Here is a 26,709-nt window from a genome sequence, read left to right as displayed (position 1 = left end):
TTAAAAACAGGAACAGCAACAGCTGAACCAAACATCAATACTTAACCAAGTAACAGTGCAGGAAGAACGAAGCACCGGGCGGGCGCCCAGTATCCTCTACGGACTAGGAGAAAAGGATTTACCGGTAGGTAATTAAATCCTATTTTCTCTTACGTCCTAGAGGATACTGGGGATCCATTTATTACCATGGGGAAGTACCAAAGCTCCCAAATCGGGTGGGAGAGTGCTGAGCTTCCTGCAGAACTGATTGACCAAACTGAAGGTCCTCAGAGGCCAAAGTATCCAACTTGTAGAACTTTGCAAACGTGTTCGAACCTGACCAAGTAGCTGCTCGGCAGAGCTGAAAGACCGAGACACCGCGGGCAGCTGCCCAAGAAGAACCCACCGACCTAGTCGAGTGGGCCTGTACAGATTTAGAAACTGGCAATCCTGCCGTGGAATAAGCATGCTGGATAGTGAGCCTGATCCAGCGCGCAATGGACTGCTTCGAAGCAGAACACCCAATCTTATTGGGATCGTAAAGAACAAACAGCGAGTCCGAGTTCCTGTGACTAGCTGTTCTCTTCACATACACCTTCAAAGCTCTCACAACATCCAAAGACTTTGAAGTAACAGAGGTGTCGTCAGGGAAAATTAAGTAGGGGCTCTTCTAAGACAACGCCCCCAGTTCCGACACGTCTTGCTGAAGCCAAGGCCAACAGTGTGACGGTCTTCCACATAAGATATTTAACGTCTACCTCCTGTAACGGTTCAAACCAGTCCAATAGGAGGAACTGCAGCACCAAATTGAGATCCCAAGGTGCCGTAGGAACAAAGGGAGGTTGGCTGTGCAGAACACCTTTCAAGAACATCTGGACCTTAGGGAGAGAAGCCAATTGTTTCTGAAAGAAAATGGACAAGGCTAAAATCTGGACTTTTATGGAGCCCAGACGTAGGCCCACATCCAGACCTGACTGCAGGAAAACCAGGAAACGTCCCAGATAAATTTCTACCGCAGAATATTTTCTGCTCTCACACAAGGATACGTATTTCTTCCAAATACGGTAGTAATGTTTAGACGTTACCCCCTTTCTGGCTTGAATCATAGTCAATATGACCTTGTCAGGGATGCCTCTCCTGGCTAGAATCAGCCGTTCAACTTCCATGCCGTCAAACGTAGCCGTGGTAAGTCTTGATAGATGAACGGGCCCTGTTGCAGAAGATGCTCGCGAAGAGGTAGAGGCCACGAATCTTTGAGGAGCATCTCCAGAAGGTCCGCGTACCAGGTCCTTCTTGGTCAGTCCGGAGCAATGAGAATTGGTTGAACCTTTTCCCTTTTTATTCTTTTCAGAATTTTTGGGATCAGAGGAAGTGGAGGAAACACGTACACCATCTCATAAACCCATGGAGCGTCCACTGCCACTGCCTGTGTGTCTTTTGACCTGGAACAATACCGCTTGAGCTTCTTGTTGAGACGAGAGGCCATCATGTAGATTTGTAGACATCCCCATCGATGTATCAAACACCTGAACACCTCCGGGTGAAGGCCCCACTCCCCCGGGTGTACGTCGTGTCTGCTGAGGAAGTCTGCTTCCCAGTTGTCCACTCCCGGAATGAAGACCGCCGACAACTCCGCAGCGTATTTTTCTGCCCAGAGGAGAATTCTTGACACCTCTGACATTGCTGCTCTGCTTTTCGTTCCGCCCTGTCGGTTTATGTACGTCACTGCCATCACATTGTCCGACTGGACCGAAATGGCCCGATCTTGAAGAGGATATGAGACCTGCAGAAGGGTGTTGTATATAGCCCTGAGTTCCAGAATGTTGATTGGAAGGACAACTTCCTGACTTGACCATCTTCCTTGAAACTGCACCCCAACCTCTGACGCTTGCGTCCGTGGTTAGCAGAATCCAATTTTGAATCCCGAATCGTCGGCCCTCGATTAGGTGAGAAGTCTGTAGCCACCACAAGAAGGAAGATCCTGGCCTTTGGCGACAGACGGATCCTCTGGTGCATGTGAAGATGTGATCCGGACCATTTGTCCAATAGATCGAGCTGGAAGGGTCTTGCATGAAACCTTCTGTACTGAAGAGCCTCGTATGAGGCCACCATTTTCCCCAGAAGGTGAATGCATAGATGCACCGATATCCGGGTTGGCTTCAGGACATCCCGAACCATCGACTGTGACTGTGTGTCCAGTATCAATCCCAGAAATGGGAGCCTCCAAGTTGGCTCTAAGTGAGATTTTGGAAGATTTAGAATCCACCTGTGATCCAGGAGTAGTTGGTTGTGAGGCCAATGCTGTTCAACAACCTCTCTCTGGACGGAGCCATTATCAGAAGATCGTCCAGGTACGGAATTATGTTCACTCCCTGCTTGCGAAGGAGAAACATCATCTCTGCCATCACTTTGGTGAACACCCTCGGTGCCGTGGAGAGACCAAAAGGCAGGGCCTGGAACTGGTAGTGACAGTCCTGCAGCGCAAATCGTAGATAAGCCTGGTGAGGCGGCCAGATTGAAATGTGAAGGTACGCATCCTTGATATCCAGAGACACTAGGAATTCCCACTCTTCCAGACCTGAGATCAACGAGACTCCATCTTGAATTTGAACACTCGTAAGTACGGGTTCAACGATTTTAGATTCAAAATCGGCCTTACCGAACCGTCCGGTTTCGGTACCACAAACAAGTTGGAATAATATCCCTTGTTTTGGAGATGAGGTGGAACTGGAACAATGACCTGAGTCTGTACCAGTTTTTGAATGGCATCCTGTAAGGTTATACTCCCCTCTTGTGAAACTGGTAAGCCTGATTTGAAGAATCTGTGAGGTTGGAGCTCCTGAAACTCCAGTCTGTAGCCCTGGGAAATAAGATCTATGACCCAGGGATCCTGGCATGATGTTGTCCAGATGTCACTGAAATTTTTTAGTCGGGCTCCCACCTGCCAGTTTTCCAGGCATCACATGTCCACCGTCATGCTGAAGGCTTTGAGGAAGCAGAGCTGGAGCTCTGTTCCTGAGAAACGGCAGTTGCTGGTTTGTGTGGTTTACCTCTAGCGCCTCTGTAGGCTGTAGAAGATCCTCTGACTTTGCCCCTAAATTTGGCAGTCCGAAAGTAGGTCTTTCTGGTTGGGGGAGCTGCAGAAGATAGATATGTGGACTTACTCGCAGTAGCTTTGGAGATCCATTTGTCTAGTTCGTCCCCAAACAAGGCCTCTCCTGTGAAGTGTAGGCCTTCCACGCCTATACTGGAGTCCACGTCCGCAGTCCACTGGCGTAACCATAATCCCCTGCGTGCTGACACTGCCATGGCAGTGGTGGGTGTATTAAGCAGACTTGCTTCTTTTATGCCTTCCACCATACATTTTGCAGTCCTGTATATGTTGCAGAAGTAAAACAATCTCCCCCTAGATAAGGAATCCAACCCCTCAATTAGGTTACCTGACCATTTAGCAATGGCTTTAGTAATCCACGCACATGCTATATAGTGGGTCTCTGGGCCACCCCAGCAGCTGTGTACAAGGATTTGAGTGTAGTCTCAATTTTACGATCAGCTGTGTCTTTCAGGGAGGCTGCACCAGGGACAGGTAATACAATTTTTCGTGACAACCTGGACACTGATGCATCCACTATCGGTGGACTTTCCCATTTTTTTCCTATCCTCAGGAGGAAAAGAAAAAGATGAGTAACCTTTTAAGGATTTGAAATTTCTTTTCAGGATTAACCCACAGTTCTTCAAACAGGGTATTCAATTACTTTGACACAGGAAAAGTGACTGAGGACTTCTTTTGTACATTAAAATAAGATTCCTCTCACTCCTCCGCCACCTTATCAGAGATTTGCAGAACATCTCTGATAGCTTCTATGAGAGCATCTATTCCCTGTGACAGAGCAGCGTCCCCCCTTTCTGAATCCACCTCCCCCTTCTCCATGTCTGACCCCTCAGTGTCATACTGCAGGATATGGGCCAGAGTTCGTTTTTGCAGACAAATGGCAGGGGATTGAGACGCTTGTTTGGGGTCTCTACTCATAATCTCATCCACAGACTGTCTTAAGTATTGCGTCTCTTTCTCATTGCGAGACAATTTATTAGTGATATTGGAAATTATTCCTTTAATGGAATCCAGCCACGCTGGTTCCTGGTTCAGCCCCGCTAGTCTGGGAAGGTGCACTACACTGAGTACGTAGTAGTGAGGAACACTCTGCCGTACATAAAACACACTCTTTATCTGACATATTGTAAATGTGACAGCACACACACACAGGAAAGGTTAAAAGCACAATTAACCCACAAAGAGCCCTTCCAGGGAGACAATGAGATATTTTGGAGTCAGCACACAGCGCCCTTATTGCTAATGCCAAGCTTAACAGGGTCGCAGACTAAATACCCAGATTGGGGATTTAGTACACTAATAATCGCTCCCCCCCTGCTATGACCCCCTGGTACTGCTGAGGTAATCTGGAGTAACACCGGAGGAGCTGCGCGTTCCTGTCAGTCAGCGTCTGTGTTCACTGCAGAGGGAACATGGCACTGGTGAGCTGCTGGATCCACTCATAGTGAAGCCCTTACCCTTCAATGGTGCGCGGTCTTCCCGCTTTTTTTATACTGGCGGAAGTCATTTTGTGCTTAAAAATAAGATTTTAAACCTACCGGTAAATCTTTTTCTCCTAGTCCGTAGAGGATGCTGGGGACTCCGTAAGGACCATGGGGTGTAGACGGGCTCCACAGGAGACATGGGCACTCTAAAGACTTTAGATGGGTGTGCACTGGCTACTCCCTCTATGCCCATCCTCCAGACCTCAGTTAGAGAACTGTGCCCAGAGGAGACGGACAGTACGAGGAAAGGATTTTTGGAAATCTAAGGGCAAGATACATACCAGCCCACACCAACCACACCGTACAATTTGGAACATACGAACCAGTTAACAGTATGAAACAAAACAGCATCAGCCAGAGACTGATCAAAACTGTAACATAACCCTTATGTAAGCAATAACTATATACAAGTCTTGCAGAATTTAGTCCGCACAGGGACGGGCGCCCAGCATCCTCTACGGACTAGGAGAAAAAGATTTACCGGTAGGTTTAAAATCTTATTTTGTCTTACGTCCTAGAGGATGCTGGGGACTCCGTAAGGACCATGGGGATTATACCAAAACTCCAGACCGGGCGCGAGAGTGCGGATGACTCTGCAGCACCGATTGAGCAAACATGAGGTCCTCCTCAGCCAAGGTATCAAACTTGTAGAATTTAGCAAAAGTGTTTGAACCCGACCAAGTCGCCGCTCGGCAAAGCTGTAATGCCGATACGCCTTGGGCAGCCGCCCAAGAAGAGCCCACCTTCCTAGTGGAATGGGCCTTTACCGAATTTGGTAACGGCAATCCAGCCGTAGAATGAGCCTGCTGAATAGTGTTACAGATCCAGCGGGCAATAGTCTGCTTAGAAGCAGGAGCGCCAACCTTGTTGGCTGCATACAGGACAAACAGTGCCTCTGTTTTCCTAACCCGAGCTGTCCTGGCTACATAAATTTTTAAGGCCCTGACTACATCAAGGGACTTGGAATCCTCCAAGTCATTCGTAGCCACAGGCACCACAATAGGTTGGTTCATATGAAAAGATGAAACCACCTTAGGCAAAAATTGAGGAAGAGTCCTCAATTCTGCTCTATCCACATGGAAAATCAGATAAGGGCTCTTGTGAGACAAAGCCGCCAATTCGGACAACCCGCCTTGCAGATGCCAAGGCCAACAACATGACCACCTTCCAAGTGAGAAATTTTAATTTAACTGTTTGAAGAGGCTCAAACCAGTGAGACTTTAGGAACTGTAACACCACGTTAAGGTCCCATGGTGCCACTGGGGGCACAAAAGGAGGCTGGATATGCAGCACTCCCTTTACAAAAGTCTGGACTTCTGGAAGAGAAGCCAATTCCTTCTGAAAGAAAATTGATAGGGCCGAAATCTGTACCTTAATGGAGCCTAACTTTAGGCCCATATCCACTCCTGTCTGTAGAAAGTGGGGAAAACGGCCCAGATGGAAATCTTCAGTAGGAGCATTCTTGGCTTCACACCAATACACATACTTCCTCCAGATGCGGTGATAATGTTTTGCAGTCACCTCCTTCCTAGCCTTAATCAGAGTAGGGATGACTTCAACCGGAATACCTTTCCCCGCTAGGATTTGGTGTTCAACCGCCATGCCGTCAAACGTAACCGCGGTAAGTCTTGGAACACGCAGGGCCCCTGCTGCAACAGGTCTTCCCTGAGAGGAAGAGGCCACGGATCTTCTGTGAGCATTTCCTGAAGATCTGAATACCAGACCCTTTGAGGCCAATCTGGAACAATGAGTATTGTCTGCACTCTTTCTCGTCTTATGATTCTCAGTATTTTTGAGATAAGCGGAAGAGGAGGGAACACATAGACCGACTGAAACACCCATGGTGTCACCAGGGCGTCCACCGCTACTGCCTGAGGGTCCCTTGACCTGGCACAATACCTCCGAAGCTTCTTGTTGAGGCGTGACGCCATCATGCCTATTTGTGGAAGTCCCCACTGACTTGTTATCTCTGCAAAAACTTCCCGATGAAGTCCCCACTCTCCTGGATGGAGATTGTGTCTGCTGAGAAAGTCTGCTTCCCAGTTGTCCACTCCCGGAATGAAGACTGCTGACAGAGCGCTTACGCGATTTTCCGCCCAGCGAAGAATCCTGGTGGCTTCCGCCATTGCCACTCTGCTCCTTGTCCCGCCTTGGCGGTTTACAGGAGCCACAGCTGTGACGTTGTCTGATTGAATCAGAACCGGTAGGTCGCGAAGAAAATTCTCAGCTTGTCGTAGGCCGTTGTATATGGCCCTCAATTCCAGTACGTTGATGTGTAGACAAGCCTCCTGGCTTGACCATAGTCCCTGAAAATTTCTTCCTTGTGTGACTGCTCCCCATCCTCGGAGGTTCGCGTCCGTGGTCACCAGAACCCAGTCTTGAATGCCAAACCTGCGACCCTCGAGAAGGTGAGCGCTCTGCAGCCACCACAGGAGAGACACCCTGGCCCTGGGGGACAGGCTTATTTTCTGATGTATTTCTAGATGGGACCCCGACCACTTTTCCACAAGGTCCCACTGAAATGTCCTTGCATGGAACCTGCCGAAGGGGATGGCCTCGTAGGTCGCCACCATTTTTCCCAGTACTCGAGTGCATTGATGGACTGACACTCTTTTCGGTTTTAACAGGTCTCTGACCATGTTCTGGAGTTCCTGGGCTTTTTCCATCGGGAGAAAAACCCTCTTTAGTTCCGTGTCCAGAATCATGCCTAAGAAAGATAGCCGAGTCGTTGCAACCAACTGTGACTTTGGTAGATTTAGAATCCAGCCATGCTGCTGCAGCACTCTCAGGGAGAGCGACACGCTTTTCTGCAATTGATCTCTCGATCTCGCTTTTATCAGGAGATCGTCCAAGTACGGGATAATTGTGACTCCCTGTCTGCGCAATAGCACCATCATTTCCGCCATTACCTTGGTGAAAATCCTCGGGGCCGTGGAAAGCCCAAACGGCAACGTCTGAAACTGGTAATGACAGTCCTGTACAGCGAATCTCAGGTACGCCTGATGAGGGGGATATATGGGGACATGAAGGTATGCATCCTTTATGTCTAGTGACACCATAAAATCCCCCCCTTCCAGGCTGGAGATAACTGCCCGGAGCGATTCCATCTTGAATTTGAACTTTTTCAAGTACAGGTTTAGGGATTTTAGATTTAGAATGGGTCTGACCGAGCCATCCGGTTTCGGGACCACAAACAGGGTTGAATAGTACCCCTTCCCCTGTTGACCTAGGGAAACCTTGATAATCACTTGTTGATGACACAGTTTTTGAATTGCAGCTAAAACTATCTCCCTCTCTGGGGGAGAAGCTGGTAAAGCCGATTTGAAAAATTGGCGAGGAGGCACTTCTTCGAATTCCAGCTTTTAGCCTTGGGATACAATTTCCATCGCCCAAGGATCCACGTCTGACTGAACCCAGACGTGGCTGAAGAGTCGAAGACGTGCCCCCACCAGCGCGGACTCCCTCAGTAGAGCCCCAGCGTCATGCAGTGGATTTAGTAGAAGCCGGGGAAGACTTTTGCTCCTGGGGACTAGCCGTAGCAGGCATTCTTTTCCCTCTACCTTTACCTCTGGCGAGGAAGGAAGAGCCCCGACCTCTTCTGGACTTATGCGACTGAAAGGACTGCATCTGATATTGTGGTGTTTTCTTTTGCTGTGGGGGAACATAAGGTAAAAAAGTAGATTTACCAGCGGTAGCTGTGGAAACCAGGTCCGCGAGACCTTCCCCAAATAAAACCTCACCCTTGTAAGGCAAAACTTCCATATGTCTTTTTGAGTCGGCATCACCCATCCATTGGCGGGTCCACAGGGCTCGCCTAGCAGAAATTGCCATGGCGTTGGCTCTTGAACCTAACAGCCCAACGTCTCTCGCAGCATCTCTCATATATAAGGCTGCTTCTTTAATGTGACCCAAGGTCAATAAAATACTATCCCTATCTAGGGTATCAATGTCAGATGACAAGTTATCTGCCCAAGGTGCTACTGCGCTACAAACCCAAGCCGACGCTATTGCCGGTCTGAGCAAGGCACCCGTATGTGCATAAATAAGAATTTACTTACCGATAATTCTATTTCTCGTAGTCCGTAGTGGATGCTGGGGACTCCGTAAGGACCATGGGGATTAGCGGCTCCGCAGGAGACTGGGCACAAAAGTAAAGCTTTAGAACTACCTGGTGTGCACTGGCTCCTCCCCCTATGACCCTCCTCCAAGCCTCAGTTAGGATACTGTGCCCGGACGAGCGTACACAATAAGGAAGGATTTTGAATCCCGGGTAAGACTCATACCAGCCACACCAATCACACCGTACAACTCGTGATCTAAACCCAGTTAACAGCATGATAACAGAGGAGCCTCTAGAAAAGATGGCTCACTACAGCAATAACCCGATTTTTTGGTAACAATAACTATGTACCAGTATTGCAGACAATCCGCACTTGGGATGGGCGCCCAGCATCCACTACGGACTACGAGAAATAGAATTATCGGTAAGTAAATTCTTATTTTCTCTAACGTCCTAAGTGGATGCTGGGGACTCCGTAAGGACCATGGGGATTATACCAAAGCTCCCAAACGGGCGGGAGAGTGCGGATGACTCTGCAGCACCGAATGAGCAAAGGCAAGGTCCTCCTCAGTCAGGGTATCAAATTTGTAGAATTTTACAAACGTATTTGCTCCTGACCAAGTAGCTGCTCGGCAAAGTTGTAAAGCCGAGACCCCTCGGGCAACCGCCCAAGATGAGCCCATCTTCCTTGTGGAGTGGGCATTTATAGATTTTTGGCTGTGGCAGGCCTGCCACAGAATGTGCAAGCTGAATTGTACTACAAATCCAACGAGCAATAGTCTGCTTAGCAGCAGGAGCACCCAGCTTGTTGGGTGCATACAGGATAAACAGCGAGTCAGATTTTCTGACTCCAGCCGTCCTGGAAATATATATTTTCAGGGCCCTGACAACGTCTAGCAACTTGGAGTCCTCCAAGTCCCTAGTAGCCGCAGGCACCACAATAGGTTGGTTCAGGTGAAACGCTGAAACCACCTTAGGGAGAAACTGAGGACGAGTTCTCAATTCCGCCCTGTCCGAATGGAAAATCAGATAAGGGCTTTTACAGGATAAAGCCGCCAATTCTGACACGCGCCTGGCCCAGGCCAGGGCCAACAGCATGACCACTTTCCATGTGAGATATTTTAACTCCACAGATTTAAGTGGTTCAAACCAATGTGACTTTTGGAACCCAAAAACTACATTGAGATCCCAAGGTGCCACTGGAGGCACAAAAGGAGGCTGTATATGCAGTACCCCTTTTACAACGTCTGAACTTCAGGGACTGAAGCTAGTTCTTTTTGGAAGAAAATTGACAGGGCCGAAATTTGAACCTTAATGGACCCCAATTTCAGGCCCATAGACACTCCTGTTTGCAGGAAATGTAGGAATCGACCCAGTTGAATTTCCTCCGTCGGGCCTTACTGGCCTCGCACCACGCAACATATTTTCGCCAAATGCGGTGATAATGTTTTGCGGTTACATCCTTCCTGGCTTTGATCAGGATAGGGATGACTTCATCCGGAATGCCTTTTTTCCTTCAGGATCCGGCGTTCAACCGCCATGCCGTCAAACGCAGCCGCGGTAAGTCTTGGAACAGACAGGGTCCTTGCTGGAGCAGGTCCCTTCTTAGAGGTAGAGGCCACGGATCCTCCGTGAGCATCTCTTGAAGTTCCGGTTACCAAGTCCTTCTTGGCCAATCCGGAGCCACGAATATAGTGCTTACTCCTCTCCATCTTATCAATCTCAGTACCTTGGGTATGAGAGGCAGATGAGGGAACACATACACTGACTGGTACACCCACGGTGTTACCAGAGCGTCTACAGCTATTGCCTGAGGGTCCCTTGACCTGGCGCAATACCTGTCGAGTTTTTCCCAACGGTTTATAATCATGTGGAAGACTTCTGGGTGAAGTCCCCACTCTCCCGGGTGGAGGTCGTGTCTGCTGAGGAAGTCTGCTTCCCAGTTGTCCACTCCCGGAATTGCTGACAGTGCTATCACATGATTTTCCGCCCAGCGAAGAATCCTTGCAGCTTCTGCCATTGCCCTCCTGCTTCTAGTGCCACCCTGTCTGTTTTACGTGGGTGACAGCCGTGATGTTGTCCGACTGGATCAACACCGGCTGACCTTGAAGCAGAGGTCTTGCTAAGCTTAGAGCATTGTAAATGGCCCTTAGCTTCAGGATATTTATGTGAAGTGATGTCTCCAGGCTTGACCATAAGCCCTGGAAATTCCTTCCCTGTGTGACTGCTCCCCAGCCTCGCAGGCTGGCATCCGTGGTCACCAGGACCCAGTCCTGAATGCCGAATCTGCGGCCCTCTAGAAGATGAGCACTCTGCAACCAACACAGGAGGGACACCCTTGTTCTTGGTGACAGGGTTATCCGCTGATGCATCTGAAGATGCGACTCGGACCATTTGTCCAGCAGGTCCCACTGGAAAGTTCTTGCGTGGAATCTGCCGAATGGGATTGCTTCATAGGAAGCCACCATTTTACCCAGAACCCTTGTGCATTGATGCACTGAGACTTGGCTCGGTTTTAGGAGGTTCCTGACTAGCTCAGATAACTCCCTGGCTTTCTCCTCCGGGAGAAACACCTTTTTCTGGACTGTGTCCAGGATCATCCCTAGGAACAGAAGACGAGTCGTCGGAACCAGCTGCGATTTTGGAATATTGAGAATCCAATCGTGCTGCCGCAACACTACCTGAGATAGTGCTACACCGACCTCCAACTGTTCCCTGGATCTTACCCTTATCAGGGAATCGTCCAAGTAAGGGATAACTAAAATTCCCTTCCTTTGAAGGAATATCATCATTTCGGCCATTACCTTGGTAAAGACCCGGGGTGCCGTGGACCATCCATACGGCAGCGTCTGAACTGATAGTGACAGTTCTGTACCATAAACCTGAGGTACCCTTGGTGAGAAGGGTAAATTTGGACATGAAGGTAAGCATCCTTGATGTCCCGAGACATCATGTAGTCCCTTTCTTCCAGGTTCGCAATCACTGCTCTGAGTGACTCAATCTTGAATTTGAACCTCTGTATGTAAGTGTTCAAAGATTTTAGATTTAGAATCGGTCTCACCGAGCCGTCCGGCTTCGGTACCACAACAGTGTGGAATAATACCCCGTTCCCTGTTGCAGGAGGGGTACCTTGATTATCACCTGCTGGGAATACAGCTTGTGAATGGCTTCCAAAACTGTCTCCCTGTCAGAAGGAGACATCGGTAAAGCCGACTTTAGGAAACGGCGAGGGGGAGACGTCTCGAATTCCAATTTGTACCCCTGAGATATCACCTGAAGGATCCAGGGGTCTACTTGCGAGTGAGCCCACTGCGCGCTGAAATTCATTGAGACGGGCTCCCCACCGTGCCTGATTCTGCTTGTAAAGCTCCAGCGTAATACTGAGGGCTTGGCAGAGGCGGGAGAGGGTTTCTGTTCCTGGGAACTGGCTGATTTCTGCAGCCTTTTTTCCTCTCCCTCTGTCACGGGCAGAAATGAGGAACCTTTTGCCCGCTTGTCCACGAAAAGACTGCGCCTGATAATACGGCGTCTTCTCATGTTGAGAGGCGACCTGGGGTACAAACGTGATTTCCCAGCTGTTGCCGTGGCCACCAGGTCTGAAAGACCGACCCCAAATAACTCCTCCCCTTAATAAGGCAATACTTCCAAATGCCGTTTGAAATCCGCATCACCTGACCACTGTCGTGTCCATAACCCTCTACTGGTAGAAATGGACAACGCACTTAGACTTGATGCCAGTCGGCAAATATTCCGCTGTGTATCACGCATATATAGAAATGCATCTTTTAAATGCTCTATAGGCAAAAAATAAGATTTTATTTACCGATAAATCTATTTCTCGTAGTCCGTAGTGGATGCTGGGGACTCCGTCAGGACCATGGGGAATAGCGGCTCCGCAGGAGACAGGGCACAAAAGTAAAAGCTTTAGGATCAGGTGGTGTGCACTGGCTCCTCCCCCTATGACCCTCCTCCAAGCCTCAGTTAGGATACTGTGCCCGGACGAGCGTACACAATAAGGAAGGATTTTGAATCCCGGGTAAGACTCATACCAGCCACACCAATCACACTGTACAACCTGTGATCTGAACCCAGTTAACAGCATGATAACAGCGGAGCCTCTGAAAAGATGGCTCACAACAATAATAACCCGATTTTTGTAACAATAACTATGTACAAGTATTGCAGACAATCCGCACTTGGGATGGGCGCCCAGCATCCACTACGGACTACGAGAAATAGATTTATCGGTAAGTAAAATCTTATTTTCTCTGACGTCCTAGTGGATGCTGGGGACTCCGTCAGGACCATGGGGATTATACCAAAGCTCCCAAACGGGCGGGAGAGTGCGGATGACTCTGCAGCACCGAATGAGAGAACTCCAGGTCCTCTTTAGCCAGGGTATCAAATTTGTAGAATTTTACAAACGTGTTCTCCCCCGACCACGTAGCTGCTCGGCAGAGTTGTAATGCCGAGACCCCTCGGGCAGCCGCCCAGGATGAGCCCACCTTCCTTGTGGAATGGGCCTTGACAGATTTAGGCTGTGGCAGGCCTGCCACAGAATGTGCAAGTTGAAATGTGCTACAAATCCAACGAGCAATCGTCTGCTTAGAAGCAAGAGCACCCAGTTTGTTGGGTGCATACAGGATAACAGCGAGTCAGTTTTCCTGACTCCAGCCGTCCTGGAAACCTATATTTTCAGGGCCCTGACAACATCTAGCAACTTGGAGTCCTCCAAGTCCCTAGTAGCCGCAGGTACCACAATAAGCTGGTTCAGGTGAAACGCTGACACCACCTTAGGAAGAAACTGGGGACGAGTCCGCAGCTCTGCCCTGTCCGAATGGACAATCAGATATGGCTTTTGTGAGACAAAGCCGCCAATTCTGACACTCGCCTGGCCGAGGCCAGGGCCAACAGCATGGTCACTTTTCATGTGAGATATTTCAAATCCACAGATTTGAGCGGTTTAAAATGTGATTTGAGGAATCCCAGAACTACGTTGAGATCCCACAGTGCCACTGGAGGCACAAAAAGGGGGTTGTATATGCAATACTCCCTTGACAAACTTCTGGACTTCAGGAACTGAAGCCAATTCTTTCTGGAAGAAAATTGACAGGGCCGAAATTTGAACCTTAATGGACCCCAATTTGAGGCCCATAGACACTCCTGTTTGCAGGAAATGCAGGAATCGACCGAGTTGAAATTTCTTCGTGGGGCCTTCCTGGCCTCACACCACGCAACATATTTTCGCCACATGTGGTGATAATGTTTTGCGGTCACCTCCTTCCTGGCTTTGACCAGGGTAGGAATGACCTCTTCCGGAATGCCTTTTTCCCTTAGGATCTGGCGTTCCACCGCCATGCCGTCAAACGCAGCCGCGGTAAGTCTTGGAACAGACCTGGTACTTGCTGAAGCAAGTCCCTTCTTAGCGGCAGAGGCCATGAGTCCTCTGTGAGCATTTCTTGAAGTTCCGGGTGCCACGTCCTTCTTGGCCAATCCGGAGCCACGAGTATAGTTCTTACTCCTCTACGTCTTATAATTCTCAGTACCTTGGTCCTGAGAAGCAGAGGAGGGAACACATACACCGACTGGTACACCCACGGTGTTACCAGAACGTCCACAGATATTGCTTGAGGGTCTCTTGACCTGGCGCAATACCTGTCCAGTTTTTTGTTCAGGCGGGACGCCATCATGTCCACCTTTGGTCTTTCCCAACGGTTCACAATCATGTGGAATACTTCCCGATGAAGTCCCCACTCTCCCGGGTGGAGGTCGTGCCTGCTGAGGAAGTCTGCTTCCCAGTTGTCCACTCCCGGAATGAACACTGCTGACAGTGCTATCACATGATTTTTCGCCCAGCGAAGAATCCTTGCAGTTTCTGCCATTGCCCTCCTGCTTCTTGTGCCGTCCTGTCTGTTTACGTGGGCGACTGCCGTGATGTTGTCCCACTGGATCAATACCGGCTGACCTTGAAGCAGAGGTCTTGCTAAGCTTAGAACATTGTAAATTGCCCTTAGCTCCAGTATATTTATGTGGAGAGAAGTCTCCAGACTTGATCACACTCCCTGGAAATATTTTCCCTGTGTGACTGCTCCCCAGCCTCTCAGGCTGGCATCCGTGGTCACCAGGACCCAGTCCTGAATGCCGAATCTGCGGCCCTTTAGTAGATGAGCACTCTGCAGCCACCGCAGAAGAAACACCCTTGTCCTTGGAGACAGGGTTATCCGCTGATGCATCTGAAGATGCGATCCGGACCATTTTTCCAGCAGATCCCACTGAAAAGTTCTTGCGTGAAATCTACCGAATGGAATCACTTCGTAAGAAGCCACCATTTTTCCCAGGACCCTTGTGCAATGATGCACTGATACTTTTCCTGGTTTTAGGAGGTTCCTGACTAGCTCGGATAACTCCCTGGCTTTCTTCTCCGGGAGAAACACCTTTTTCTGGACTGTGTCCAGAATCATCCCTAGGAACAGCAGACGTGTCGTCGGAAACAGCTGCGGTTTTGGAATATTTAGAATCCACCCGTGCTGTCGTAGAACTACTTGAGATAGTGCTACTCCAACCTCCAACTGTTCTCTGGACCTTGCCCCTATCAGGAGATCGTCCATTTTCTTTGAAGAAGAATCATCATTTCGGCCATTACCTTGGTAAGGACCCGGGGTGCCGTGGACAATCCAACCGGCAGCGTCTGAAACTGATAGTGACAGTTCTGTACCACGAACCTGAGGTACCCTTGGTGAGAAGGGCAAATTGGGACATGGAGGTAAGCATCCCTGATGTCCCGGGACACCATATAGTCCCCTTCTTCCTGGTTCGCTATCACTGCTCTGAGTGACTCCATCTTGATTTGAACCTTTGTATGTAAGTGTTCAACTATTTCAGATTTAGAATAGGTCTCACCGAGCCGTCTGGCTTCAGTACCACAATATAGTGTGGAATAATACCCCTTTCCTTGTTGTAGGAGGGGTACTTTGATTATCACCTGCTGGGAATACAGCTTGTGAATTGTTTCCACTACTGCCTCCCTGTCGGAGGGAGACGTTGGTAAAGCAGACTTCAGGAACCTGCGAGGGGGAGACGTCTCGAATTTCCAATCTGTACCCCTGGGATACTACTTGTAGGATCCAGGGGTCCACTTGCGAGTGAGCCCACTGCGTGCTGAAACTCTTGAGACGACCCCCCCCCACCGCACCCGAGTCCGCTTGTACGGCCCCAGCGTCATGCTGAGGACTTGGCAGAAGCGGTGGAGGGCTTCTGTTTCTGGGAATGGGCTGCCTGCTGCAGTCTTCTTCCCTTTCCTCTATCCCATGGCAGATATGACTGGCCTTTTGCCCGCTTGCCCTTATGGGGACGAAAGGACTGAGGCTGAAAAGACGTTGTCTTTTTCTCCTTTATACGGCAATACTTCCATGTGCCGTTTGGAATCTGCATCACCTGACCACTGTCGTGTCCATAAACAACTTCTGGCAGATATGGACATCGCACTTACTCTTGATGCCAGAGTGCAAATATCCCTCTGTGCATCTCGCATATATAGAAATGCATCCTTTAAATGCTCTATAGTCAATAAAATACTGTCCCTGTCAAGGGTATCAATATTTTCAGTCAGGGAATCCGACCAAGCCACCCCAGCGCTGCACATCCAAGCTGAGGCGATCGCTGGTCGCAGTATAACACCAGTATGTGTGTATATACTTTTTAGGATATTTTCCAGCCTCCTATCAGCTGGCTCCTTGAGGGCGGCCCTATCTGGAGACGGTACCGCCACTTGTTTTGATAAGCGTGTGAGCGCCTTATCCACCCTAAGGGGTGTTTCCCAACGCGCCCTAACTTCTGGCGGGAAAGGGTATACCGCCAATAATTTTCTATCGGGGAAAACCCACGCATCATCACACACTTCATTTAATTTATCTGATTCAGGAAAAACTATAGGTAGTTTTTTCACACTCCACATAATACCCTTTTTTGTGGTACTTGTAGTATCAGAAATATGTAACACCTCCTTCATTGCCCTTAACAAGTAACGTGTGGCCCTAAAGGAAAATACGTTTGTTTCTTCACCGTCGACACTGGAGTCAGTGTCCGTGTCTGTGTCTGTGTCGACCGACTGAGGTAAAAGGACGTTTTAACGCCCCTGACGGTGTTTGAGACGCCTGGACAGGTACTAATTGGTTTGCCGGCCGTCTCATGTCGTCAACCGACCTTGCAGCGTGTTGACATTATCACGTAATTCCTTAAATAAGCCATCCATTCCGGTGTCGACTCCCTAGAGAGTGACATCACCATTACAGGCAATTGCTCCGCCTCCTCACCAACATCGTCCTCATACATGTCGACACACACGTACCGACACACAGCACACACACAGGGAATGCTCTGATAGAGGACAGGACCCCACTAGCCCTTTGGGGAGACAGAGGGAGAGTTTGCCAGCACACACCAAAAACGCTATAATTATACAGGGACAACCTTTATATAAGTGTTTTTCCCTTATAGCATTTTAATATATATAGTCATATCGCCAAATAAGTGCCCCCCCTCTCTGTTTTAACCCTGTTTCTGTAGTGCAGTGCAGGGGAGAGCCTGGGAGCCTTCCCACCAGCATTTCTGTGAGGGAAAATGGCGCTGTGTGCTGAGGAGAATAGGCCCCGCCCCCTTTTCGGCGGGCTTCTTCTCCCGTTTTTCTGAGACCTGGCAGGGGTTAAATACATCCATATAGCCCCCAGGGGCTATATGTGATGTATTTTTAGCCAGAATAAGGTACTATCATTGCTGCCCAGGGCGCCCCCCCCAGCGCCCTGCACCCTCAGTGACCGCTGCTATGAAGTGTGCTGACAACAATGGCGCACAGCTGCAGTGCTGTGCGCTACCTTATGAAGACTGAAAAGTCTTCTGCCGCCGGTTTCTGGACCTCTTCACTTTTCGGCATCTGCAAGGGGGTCGGCGGCGCGGCTCCGGGACGAACCCCAGGGTGAGACCTGTGTTCCGACTCCCTCTGGAGCTAATGGTGTCCAGTAGCCTAAGAAGCCAATCCATCCTGCACGCAGGTGAGTTCACTTTTCTCCCCTAAGTCCCTTGATGCAGTGAACCTGTTGCCAGCAGGACTCACTGAAAATAAAAAACCTAACAAAACTTTTACTCTAAGCAGCTCTTTAGGAGAGCCACCTAGATTGCACCCTTCTCGGCCTGGCACAAAAATCTAACTGAGGCTTGGAGGAGGGTCATAGGGGGAGGAGCCAGTGCACACCACCTGATCCTAAAGCTTTTACTTTTGTGCCCTGTCTCCTGCGGAGCCGCTATTCCCCATGGTCCTGACGGAGTCCCCAGCATCCACTAGGACGTCAGAGAAATATACTGTCCCTATCTAGGGTATCAATATTTTCAGTCAGGGAATCCGACCACGTCAACCCAGCACTGCACATCCAGGCTGAGGCGATTGCTGGTCGCAGTATAACACCAGTATGTGTGTAAATACATTTTAGGATACCCTCCTGCTTTCTATCAGCAGGATCCTTAAGGGCGGCCATCTCAGGAGAGGGTAGAGCCCTTACAAGCGTGTGAGCGCTTTATCCACCCTAGGGGGTGTTTCCCAACGCACCCTAACCTCTGGCGGGAAAGGATATAATGCCAATAACATTTTAGAAATTATCAGTTGTTATCGGGGGAAACCCACGCATCATCACACACCTCATTTAATTTCTCAGATTCAGGAAAACTACAGGTAGTTTTTCCTCACCGAACATAATACCCCTTTTTGGTGGTACTCGTATTATCAGAAATGTGTAAAACATTTTTCATTGCCTCCATCATGTAACGTGTGGCCCTACTGGAAGTCACATTTGTCTCTTCACCGTCGACACTGGAGTCAGTATCCGTGTCGGCGTCTATATCTGCCATCTGAGGTAACGGGCGCTTTAGAGCCCCTGACGGCCTATGAGACGTCTGGACAGGCACAAGCTGAGTAGCCGGCTGTCTCATGTCAACCACTGTCTTTTATACAGAGCTGACACTGTCACGTAATTCCTTCCAACAGTTCATCCACTCAGGTGTCGACCCCCTAGGGGGTGACATCACTATTACAGGCAATCTGCTCCGTCTCCACATCATTTTTCTCCTCATACATGTCGACACAAACGTACCGACATACAGCACACACACAGGGAATGCTCTGATAGAGGACAGGACCCCACTAGCCCTTTGGGGAGACAGAGGGAGAGTTTGCCAGCACACACCAGAGCGCTATATATATACAGGGATAACCTTATATAAGTGTTTTTCCCCTTATAGCTGCTGTATCTTTTATACTGCGCGTAATTAGTGCCCCCCCTCTCTTTTTTAACCCTTTCTGTAGTGTAGTGACTGCAGGGGAGAGCCAGGGAGCTTCCCTCCAACGGAGCTGTGAGGGAAAATGGCGCCAGTGTGCTGAGGAGATAGGCTCCGCCCCCTTATCGGCGGCCTTATCTCCCGTTTTTCTAAGTATTCTGGCAGGGGTTAAATGCATCCATATAGCCCAGGAGCTATATGTGATGCATTTTTTGCCATCCAAGGTGTTTATATTGCGTCTCAGGGTGCCCCCCCCCCAGCGCCCTGCACCCTCAGTGACCGGAGTGTGAAGTGTGCTGAGAGCAATGGCGCACAGCTGCAGTGCTGTGCGCTACCTTGTTGAAGACAGGACGTCTTCTGCCGCCGATTTTCCGGACCTCTTCTGTCTTCTGGCTCTGTAAGGGGGCCGGCAGCGCGTCTCTGGGACCCATCCATGGCTGGGCCTGTGATCGTCCCTCTGGAGCTAATGTCCAGTAGCCTAAGAAGCCCAATCCACTCTGCACGCAGGTGAGTTCGCTTCTTCTCCCCTTAGTCCCTCGATGCAGTGAGCCTGTTGCCAGCAGGTCTCACTGAAAATAAAAAACCTAAAACTAAACTTTTCACTAAGCAGCTCAGGAGAGCCACCTAGTGTGCACCCTTCTCGTTCGGGCACAGAAATCTAACTGAGGCTTGGAGGAGGGTCATAGGGGGAGGAGCCAGTGCACACCAGGTAGTTCTAAAGCTTTACTTTTGTGCCCAGTCTCCTGCGGAGCCGCTAATCCCCATGGTCCTTACGGAGTCCCCAGCATCCACTTAGGACGTTAGAGAAAATTGATTTTAAGGTAGTTTCCTGTCTGCGATTAGCAGGATCCTTGAGGGCTGCTGTGTCTGGAGACGGTAGCGCCACCTTTTTGGACAAGCGCGTTAAAGCCTTGTCCCCCCTGAGGATTCCCACCATAACCTGTCCTGTGCAGGGAAAGGATACGCCATAAGAATTCTCTTGGGAATCTGCAGTTTCTTGTCTGGAGTTTCTCAAGCCTTTTCAAATAACGCGTTCAGCTCATGAGATGGGGGAAAGGTTACCTCAGGTTTCTTTTCCTTAAACATGCATACCCTCGTCTCAGGGACAGAGGGGTCATCTGTGATATGCAAAACATCTTTTATTGCAATAATCATATAATGAATACTTTTGGCCACCCTTGGGTGTAACCTCGCATCATCGTAGTCGACACTGGAGTCAGAATCCGTGTCGGTATCAGTGTCTGCTACTTGGGACAGGGGACGTTTCTGAGACCCTGGAGGGCCCTGTGCTACAGCCAAAGCCATGGATTGACTCCCTGTCTTTTCTTTGGATTCTGCTTTGTCCATTCTCTTATGTAATAAAGACACATTTACATTTAAAACATTCCACATATCCAGCCAATCAGGTGTCGGCGTCGCCGACGGAGACACCACAATCATCTGCTCCACCTCCTTCTTAGATGAGCCTTCCGCTTCAGACATGCCGACACACACGTACCGACACCCCCACACACTCAGGGATATATACATATAGATATAGATAGTATGAGCGCATATACAAGGCAAAGTCAGAGTCCCGTGGAACTACAAGTCCCAGGCTGGACAAGAAGAAAATGTTCCTCACAGTCACTGACACCCAGTCTCACTGGTCAATCGATTTTTATCAGTGTGCACCTCTGGAACTTCCAGCTGTCGCTTCCCCACCACAAACCCAATTCCGAACGGGTAATGATCCTGCCAAGAAATTGAAAAAAGCAGGGAGCGCCAATACTGCATTCAAAATAAGATTTTACTTACTGGTAAATCTATTTCTCGTAGTCCGTAGTGGATGCTGGGGACTCCGTAAGGACCATGGGGAATAGACGGGCTCCACAGGAGACATGGGCACTTTAAGAAAGAATTTAGATTCTTGTGTGCTCTGGCTCCTCCCTCTATGTCCCTCCTCCAGACCTCAGTTAGAGAAACTGTGCCCGGAAGAGCTGACAGTACAAGGAAAGGATTTTGGAAATCCAGGGCAAGACTCATACCAGCCACACCAATCACACCGTATAACCTGTGATAAACTTACCCAGTCAACAGTATGAACAACAACAGAGCATCAGTTCAACCCTGATGCAACAATAACATAGCCCTTATTGCAGCAATAACTATATACAAGTATTGCAGAAGAAGTCCGCACTTGGGACGGGCGCCCAGCATCCACTACGGACTACGAGAAATAGATTTACCTGTAAGTAAAATCTTATTTTCTCCAACGTCCTAGTGGATGCTGGGGACTCCGTAAGGACCATGGGGATTATACCAAAGCTCCCAAATGGGTGGGAGAGTGCGGATGACTCTACAGCACCGAATGAGCAAACACAAGGTCCTCCTCAGCCAGGGTATCAAACTTCTAGAACTTTGCAAAAGTGTTTGAACCTGACCAAGTAGCCGCTCGGCACAGCTGTAATGCCGAGACCCCTCGGGCAGCCGCCCAAGAAGAGCCCACCTTCCTAGTGGAATGGGCCTTAACTGATTTTGGCAGCGGCAATCCAGCCACAGAATGAGCCTGCTGAATCGTGTTACAGATCCAGCGAGCAATAGTTTGCTTTGAAGCAGGAGCACCAAGCTTGTTGGAAGCATACAGGATAAACAAAGATTCTGTTTTCCTGACCCTAGCCGTTCTGGCTACATAAACCTTCAAAGCCCTGACCACATCAAGTAACTCGGAACCCTCCAAGTCAGTAGTAGCCACAGGCACCACAATAGGTTGGTTTATATGAAAGGATGAAACCACTTTTGGCAGAAATTGTGGACGGGTCCGCAATTCTGCTCTATCCGCATGGAAAACCAGATAGGGGCTTTTATGAGACAAAGCCGCTAATTCTGACACACACCTAGCCGAAGCCAATGCTAGTAGCATGACCACCTTCCACGTGAGATATTTCAATTCCACCATTTTGAGTGGTTCAAACCAGTGGGATTTCAGGAAACTCAACACCACGTTAAGATCCCAAGGTGCCACCGGGGGCATGAAAGGGGGCTGAATACGCAGCACTCCCTTCACAAACGTCTGAACTTCAGGTACAAAAGCCAGCTCTTTTTGAAAGAAAATGGATAGGGCCGAAATCTGGACCTTAATGGAACCCAATTTTAGGCCTAAAGTCACTCCTGACTGTAGGAAGTGAAGGAAACGGCCCAGCTGGAATTCCTCCGTAGGGGCATTCCTGGCCTCACACCAAGCAACATATTTTCGCCATATACGGTGAAAATGTTGAGCTGTCACGTCCTTCCTAGCCTTTATCAGCGTAGGAATGACCTCATCTGGAATGCCTTTTTCTGCTAGGATCCGGCGTTCAACCGCCATGCCGTCAAACGCAGCCGCGGTAAGTATTGAAACAGACAGGGCCCTTGTTGCAACAAGTCCTGTCTTAGAGGAAGAGGCCACGGGTCCTCTGTGAGCATTTCTTGCAGATCTGGATACCAAGTCCTTCTTGGCCAATCCGGAACAATGAGTATTGTTCTCACTCCTCTTTTTCTTATGATTCTCAGCACCTTGGGTATGAGAGGAAGAGGAGGAAATACATAGACCGATTGGAACACCCACGGTGTCACCAGGGCGTCTACAGCTATCGCCTGAGGGTCTCTTGACCTGGCGCAATACCTCTGTAGTTTCTTGTTGAGGCGGGATGCCATCATGTCCACCTGTGGCAGTTCCCACCGACTTGCAACCTGTGCGAAGACTTCTTGATGAAGTCCCCACTCCCCCGGGTGGAGGTCGTGCCTGCTGAGGAAGTCTGCTTCCCAGTTGTCTACTCCCGGGATGAACACTGCTGACAGTGCGCTTACATGATTCTCCGCCCAGCGAAGAATTCTGGTGGCTTCCGCCATCGCCACCCTGCTCCTTGTGCCGCCTTGTCGGTTTACATGAGCCACAGCGGTGATGTTGTCTGACTGAATCAGAACTGGTTGACTGCGAAGCAGGGTCTCTGCTTGACGTAGGGCGTTGTAAATGGCCCTTAGTTCCAGGATGTTGATGTGAAGGCAAGTCTCCTGACTTGACCACAGACATTGGAAATTTTTTTCCCTGTGTGACTGCTCCCCACCCTCGGAGGCTTGCATCCGTGGTCACCAGGACCCAGTCCTGAATGCCGAATCTGCGGCCCTCGAGAAGGTGAGTACTCTGCAGCCACCACAGGAGAGACACCCTGGCCCTGGGGGATAGGGTGATTAACCGATGCATCTGAAGATGTGATCCAGACCATTTGTCCAGTAAGTCACATTGAAAGGTCCTCGCATGGAACCTGCCGAAGGGAATGGCCTCGTATGATGCCACCATCTTTCCCAGGACTCGAGTGCAGTGATGCACTGACACCTGTTTTGGTTTTAATAGGTCCCTGACCAGTGTCATGAGTTCCTGAACCTTCTCTATCGGGAGATAAACCCTTTTCTGGCCTGTGTCCAGAATCATGGCCAGGAAAGGCAGACGAGTCGTAGGAACCAACTGCGACTTTGGAATATTCAGAATCCAGCCGTGTTGCCGTAAAACTTCCAGAGAACGTGCTACGCTGATCAGCAACTGCTCTCTTGACCTCGCTTTTATGAGGAGATCATCCAAGTATAATTGTGACCCCTTGCTTCCGCAGGAGTACCATCATTCCCGCCATTACCTTGGTAAATATTCTCGGAGCCGTGGAGAGACCAAACGGCAACGTCTGAAATTGGTAATGACAATCCTGTACCACAAATCTGAGGTACGCCTGATGAGGTGGATAAATGGGGACATGAAGGTATGCATCCTTTATGTCCAGAGACACCATAAAATCCCCCCCTTCCAGGCTTGCAATGACCGCTCTCAGCGATTCCATCTTGAACCGGAACCTTTTTAGGTACATGTTCAGGGATTTTAAATTCAATATGGGTCTGACCGAACCGTCCGGTTTCGGTACCACAAACATGGTCGAATAATAACCCTTTCCTTGTTGAAGGAGGGGAACCTTGACCACCACCTGTTGAAGATACAATTTGTGAATTGCAGTTAACACTATTTCCCTCTCTAAGGGGGAAGCTGGCAGGGCCGACTTGAGGTATCGGTGAGGGGGCATCTCTTCGAATTCCAGCTTGTATCCCTGAGACACAATATCTATTGCCCAGGGATCCAACTGTGAGTGAACCCACTTGTGGCTGAAATTTTGGAGACGCGCCCCCACCGGGCCTAGCTCCGCCTGTGGAGCCCCAGTGTCATGCGGTGGATTTAGTGGAAGCCAGGGAGGACTTCTGTTCCTGGGAACTAGCTGTGTTGTGCAGCTTCTTTCCTCTGCCCCTGCCTCTGGCAAGAAAGGACGCACCTCGGACTTTCTTGTTTTTCTGTGATCGAAAGGACTGCATTTGGTAATACGGTGCTTTTTTAGGTTGTGAGGAAACATATGGCAAAAAATTTGACTTCCCAGTCGTAGCTGTGGAGACCAGGTCTGAGAGACCCTCCCCAAACAATTCCTCACCCTTGTAAGGTAAAACCTCCATGTGCCTTTTTGAGTCGGCATCACCTGTCCATTGCCGAGTCCACAGGACCCTTCTGGCAGAAATCGACATAGCATTTATTCTAGAACCTAGTAGGCTAATGTCTCTCTGAGCATCTCTCATATAAAGGACAGCGTCTTTAATATGTCCCAGGGTCATTAATATAGTATCCTTGTCTAAGGTATCAAGTTCCTCAGATAAGGTATCCGTCCATGCTGCTACAGCACTACACACCCAAGCCGACGCGATTGCCGGCCTCAGTAAGGTACCTGAATGTGTATAAATGGACTTCAGGGTAACCTCCTGTTTGCGATCCGCTACATCTTTGAGGGTAGCCGTATCCTGTGACGGCAGAGCTACCTTCTTGGACAAACGTGTCAAAGCTTTGTCCACCCTAGGGGAGGATTCCCAGCGTAACCTGTCCGTTGGCGGGAAAGGATACGCCGTAAGAATCTTTTTGGAAATCTGCAGTTTTTTATCTGGAGATTCTCAAGCCTTTTCACATAACTCATTGAGCTCGTGTGAGGGGGGGAAAGTTACCTGCGGCTTCTTTTCCCCATACATATGAACCCTCCTGTCAGGGACTGGGGTTTCCTCTGTGATGCGCAACACATTCTTAATAGCTATAATCATATAACGGATGGATTTAGCCAATTTTGGCTGTAACTTTGCATCATCGTAATCGACACTGGAGTCAGAATCCATGTCGGTATCAGTGTCAATAATTTGGGATAGTGGGCGCTTATGAGACCCTGTCGGCCTCTGCGACATAGGATCAGGCACGGGTTGGGACCCTGACTGTCCTGAGGTTTCAGCTTTGTCTAACCTTTTATGCAAGGAATTAACATTATCATTTAAAACCTTCCACATATCCATCCAATCAGGTGTCAGTGCCGTCGGCAGAGACACCACATTCATTTGCTCCCGCTCTGCTTCCACATAGCCTTCCTCATCAGACATGTCGACACAAGCGTACCGACACACCACACACACAGGGAATGCCCTTTTTGAAGACAGTTCCCCCACAAGGCCCTTTGGTGAGACAGAGAGAGAGTATGCCAGCACACACCCCAGCGCTATATAACCCAGGAATAACACAGTAACTTAATGTTAACCCAGTAGCTGCTGTATATTGTGTTTTTTGCGCCTAATTATGTGCCCCCCCTCTCCTTTTACCCTTTTCTACCGTGATCTACAGGGGAGAGCCTGGGGAGCTTCTTCTCAGCGGAGCTGTGGAGAAAAAATGGCGCTGGTGAGTGCTGAGGGAGAAGCCCCGCCCCCTCGACGGCGGGCTTCTGTCCCGCTAAAATACTTATCTTTTTGGCGGGGGCTCATACATATATACAGTGCTGAGTACTTTTGCCAACAGAGGTCCATATGCTGCCCAGGGCGCCCCCCCTGCGCCCTGCACCCTTACAGTGACCGGAGTATGTGAGGTGTGTTTGGAGCAATGGCGCACAGCTGCAGTGCTGTGCGTTACTTCATGTGAAGAACGGAGTCTTCTACCGCCGATTTCGAAGTCTTCTTGCTTCTCATACTCACCCGGCTTCTGTCTTCCGGCTCTGCGAGGGGAATGGTGGCGCGGTTCTGGGATCGGACGACGAGGGTGAGATCCTGTGTATGATCCCTCTGGAGCTAATGGTGTCCAGTAGCCTAAGAAGCAGGACCTAGCTTCAGAGAGTAGGGCTGCTTCTCTCCCCGCTGTCCCACGATGCAGGGAGTCTGTTGCCAGCAGAGCTCCCTGAAAATAATAAACCTAACAAAATACTTTCTTACAGCAAGCTCAGGAGAGCTCACTGAACAGCACCCAGCTCGTCCGGGCACAGATTCAAACTGAGGTCTGGAGGAGGGACATAGAGGGAGGAGCCAGAGCACACCAGAATCTAAATTCTTTCTTAAAGTGCCCATGTCTCCTGCGGAGCCCGTCTATTCCCCATGGTCCTTACGGAGTCCCCAGCATCCACTAGGACGTTAGAGAAAGTGTAGACAATTTATTTAAAAAAACGTCCAGGACGGTGAACAAGTAAAAACCTGTACCATAAAAGGCGGTTAAACCACCGCTTGTATAACCAGCATGAAATTACCCCACAGTGCAAATCAGCATTCGTAATTCAGAATCCATTTCAGACCACGCCCATACGCGTTTCGTCATCCGACTTCGTTAGTGGGCTTGGTCTGAAGTCACAATCACAGTGTTTAAATACACGCCTCAGCATTCTGATTGGCCCATGCAAATTATGTTTAAAAACACC

The 26,709-nt window shown here is 49.4% G+C and overlaps 1 protein-coding gene across 3 annotated transcripts in view; it reads right to left on the bottom strand.

The window, feature by feature from the left end:
• The window catches only part of LOC134969499 (uncharacterized), a 128,101-nt gene that overhangs the window by 34,118 nt on the left and 67,274 nt on the right, over positions 1 to 26,709 (bottom strand). The window lies entirely within an intron of this gene.

The sequence above is a fragment of the Pseudophryne corroboree genome, chromosome 11, assembly GCF_028390025.1.
Source record: "Pseudophryne corroboree isolate aPseCor3 chromosome 11, aPseCor3.hap2, whole genome shotgun sequence".
In the NCBI taxonomy this organism is placed as follows: Eukaryota; Metazoa; Chordata; class Amphibia; order Anura; family Myobatrachidae; genus Pseudophryne; species Pseudophryne corroboree.
The sequence above is the reverse complement of the archived record's forward strand: the minus strand, read 5'-3'. Positions and strand labels throughout refer to the sequence as shown.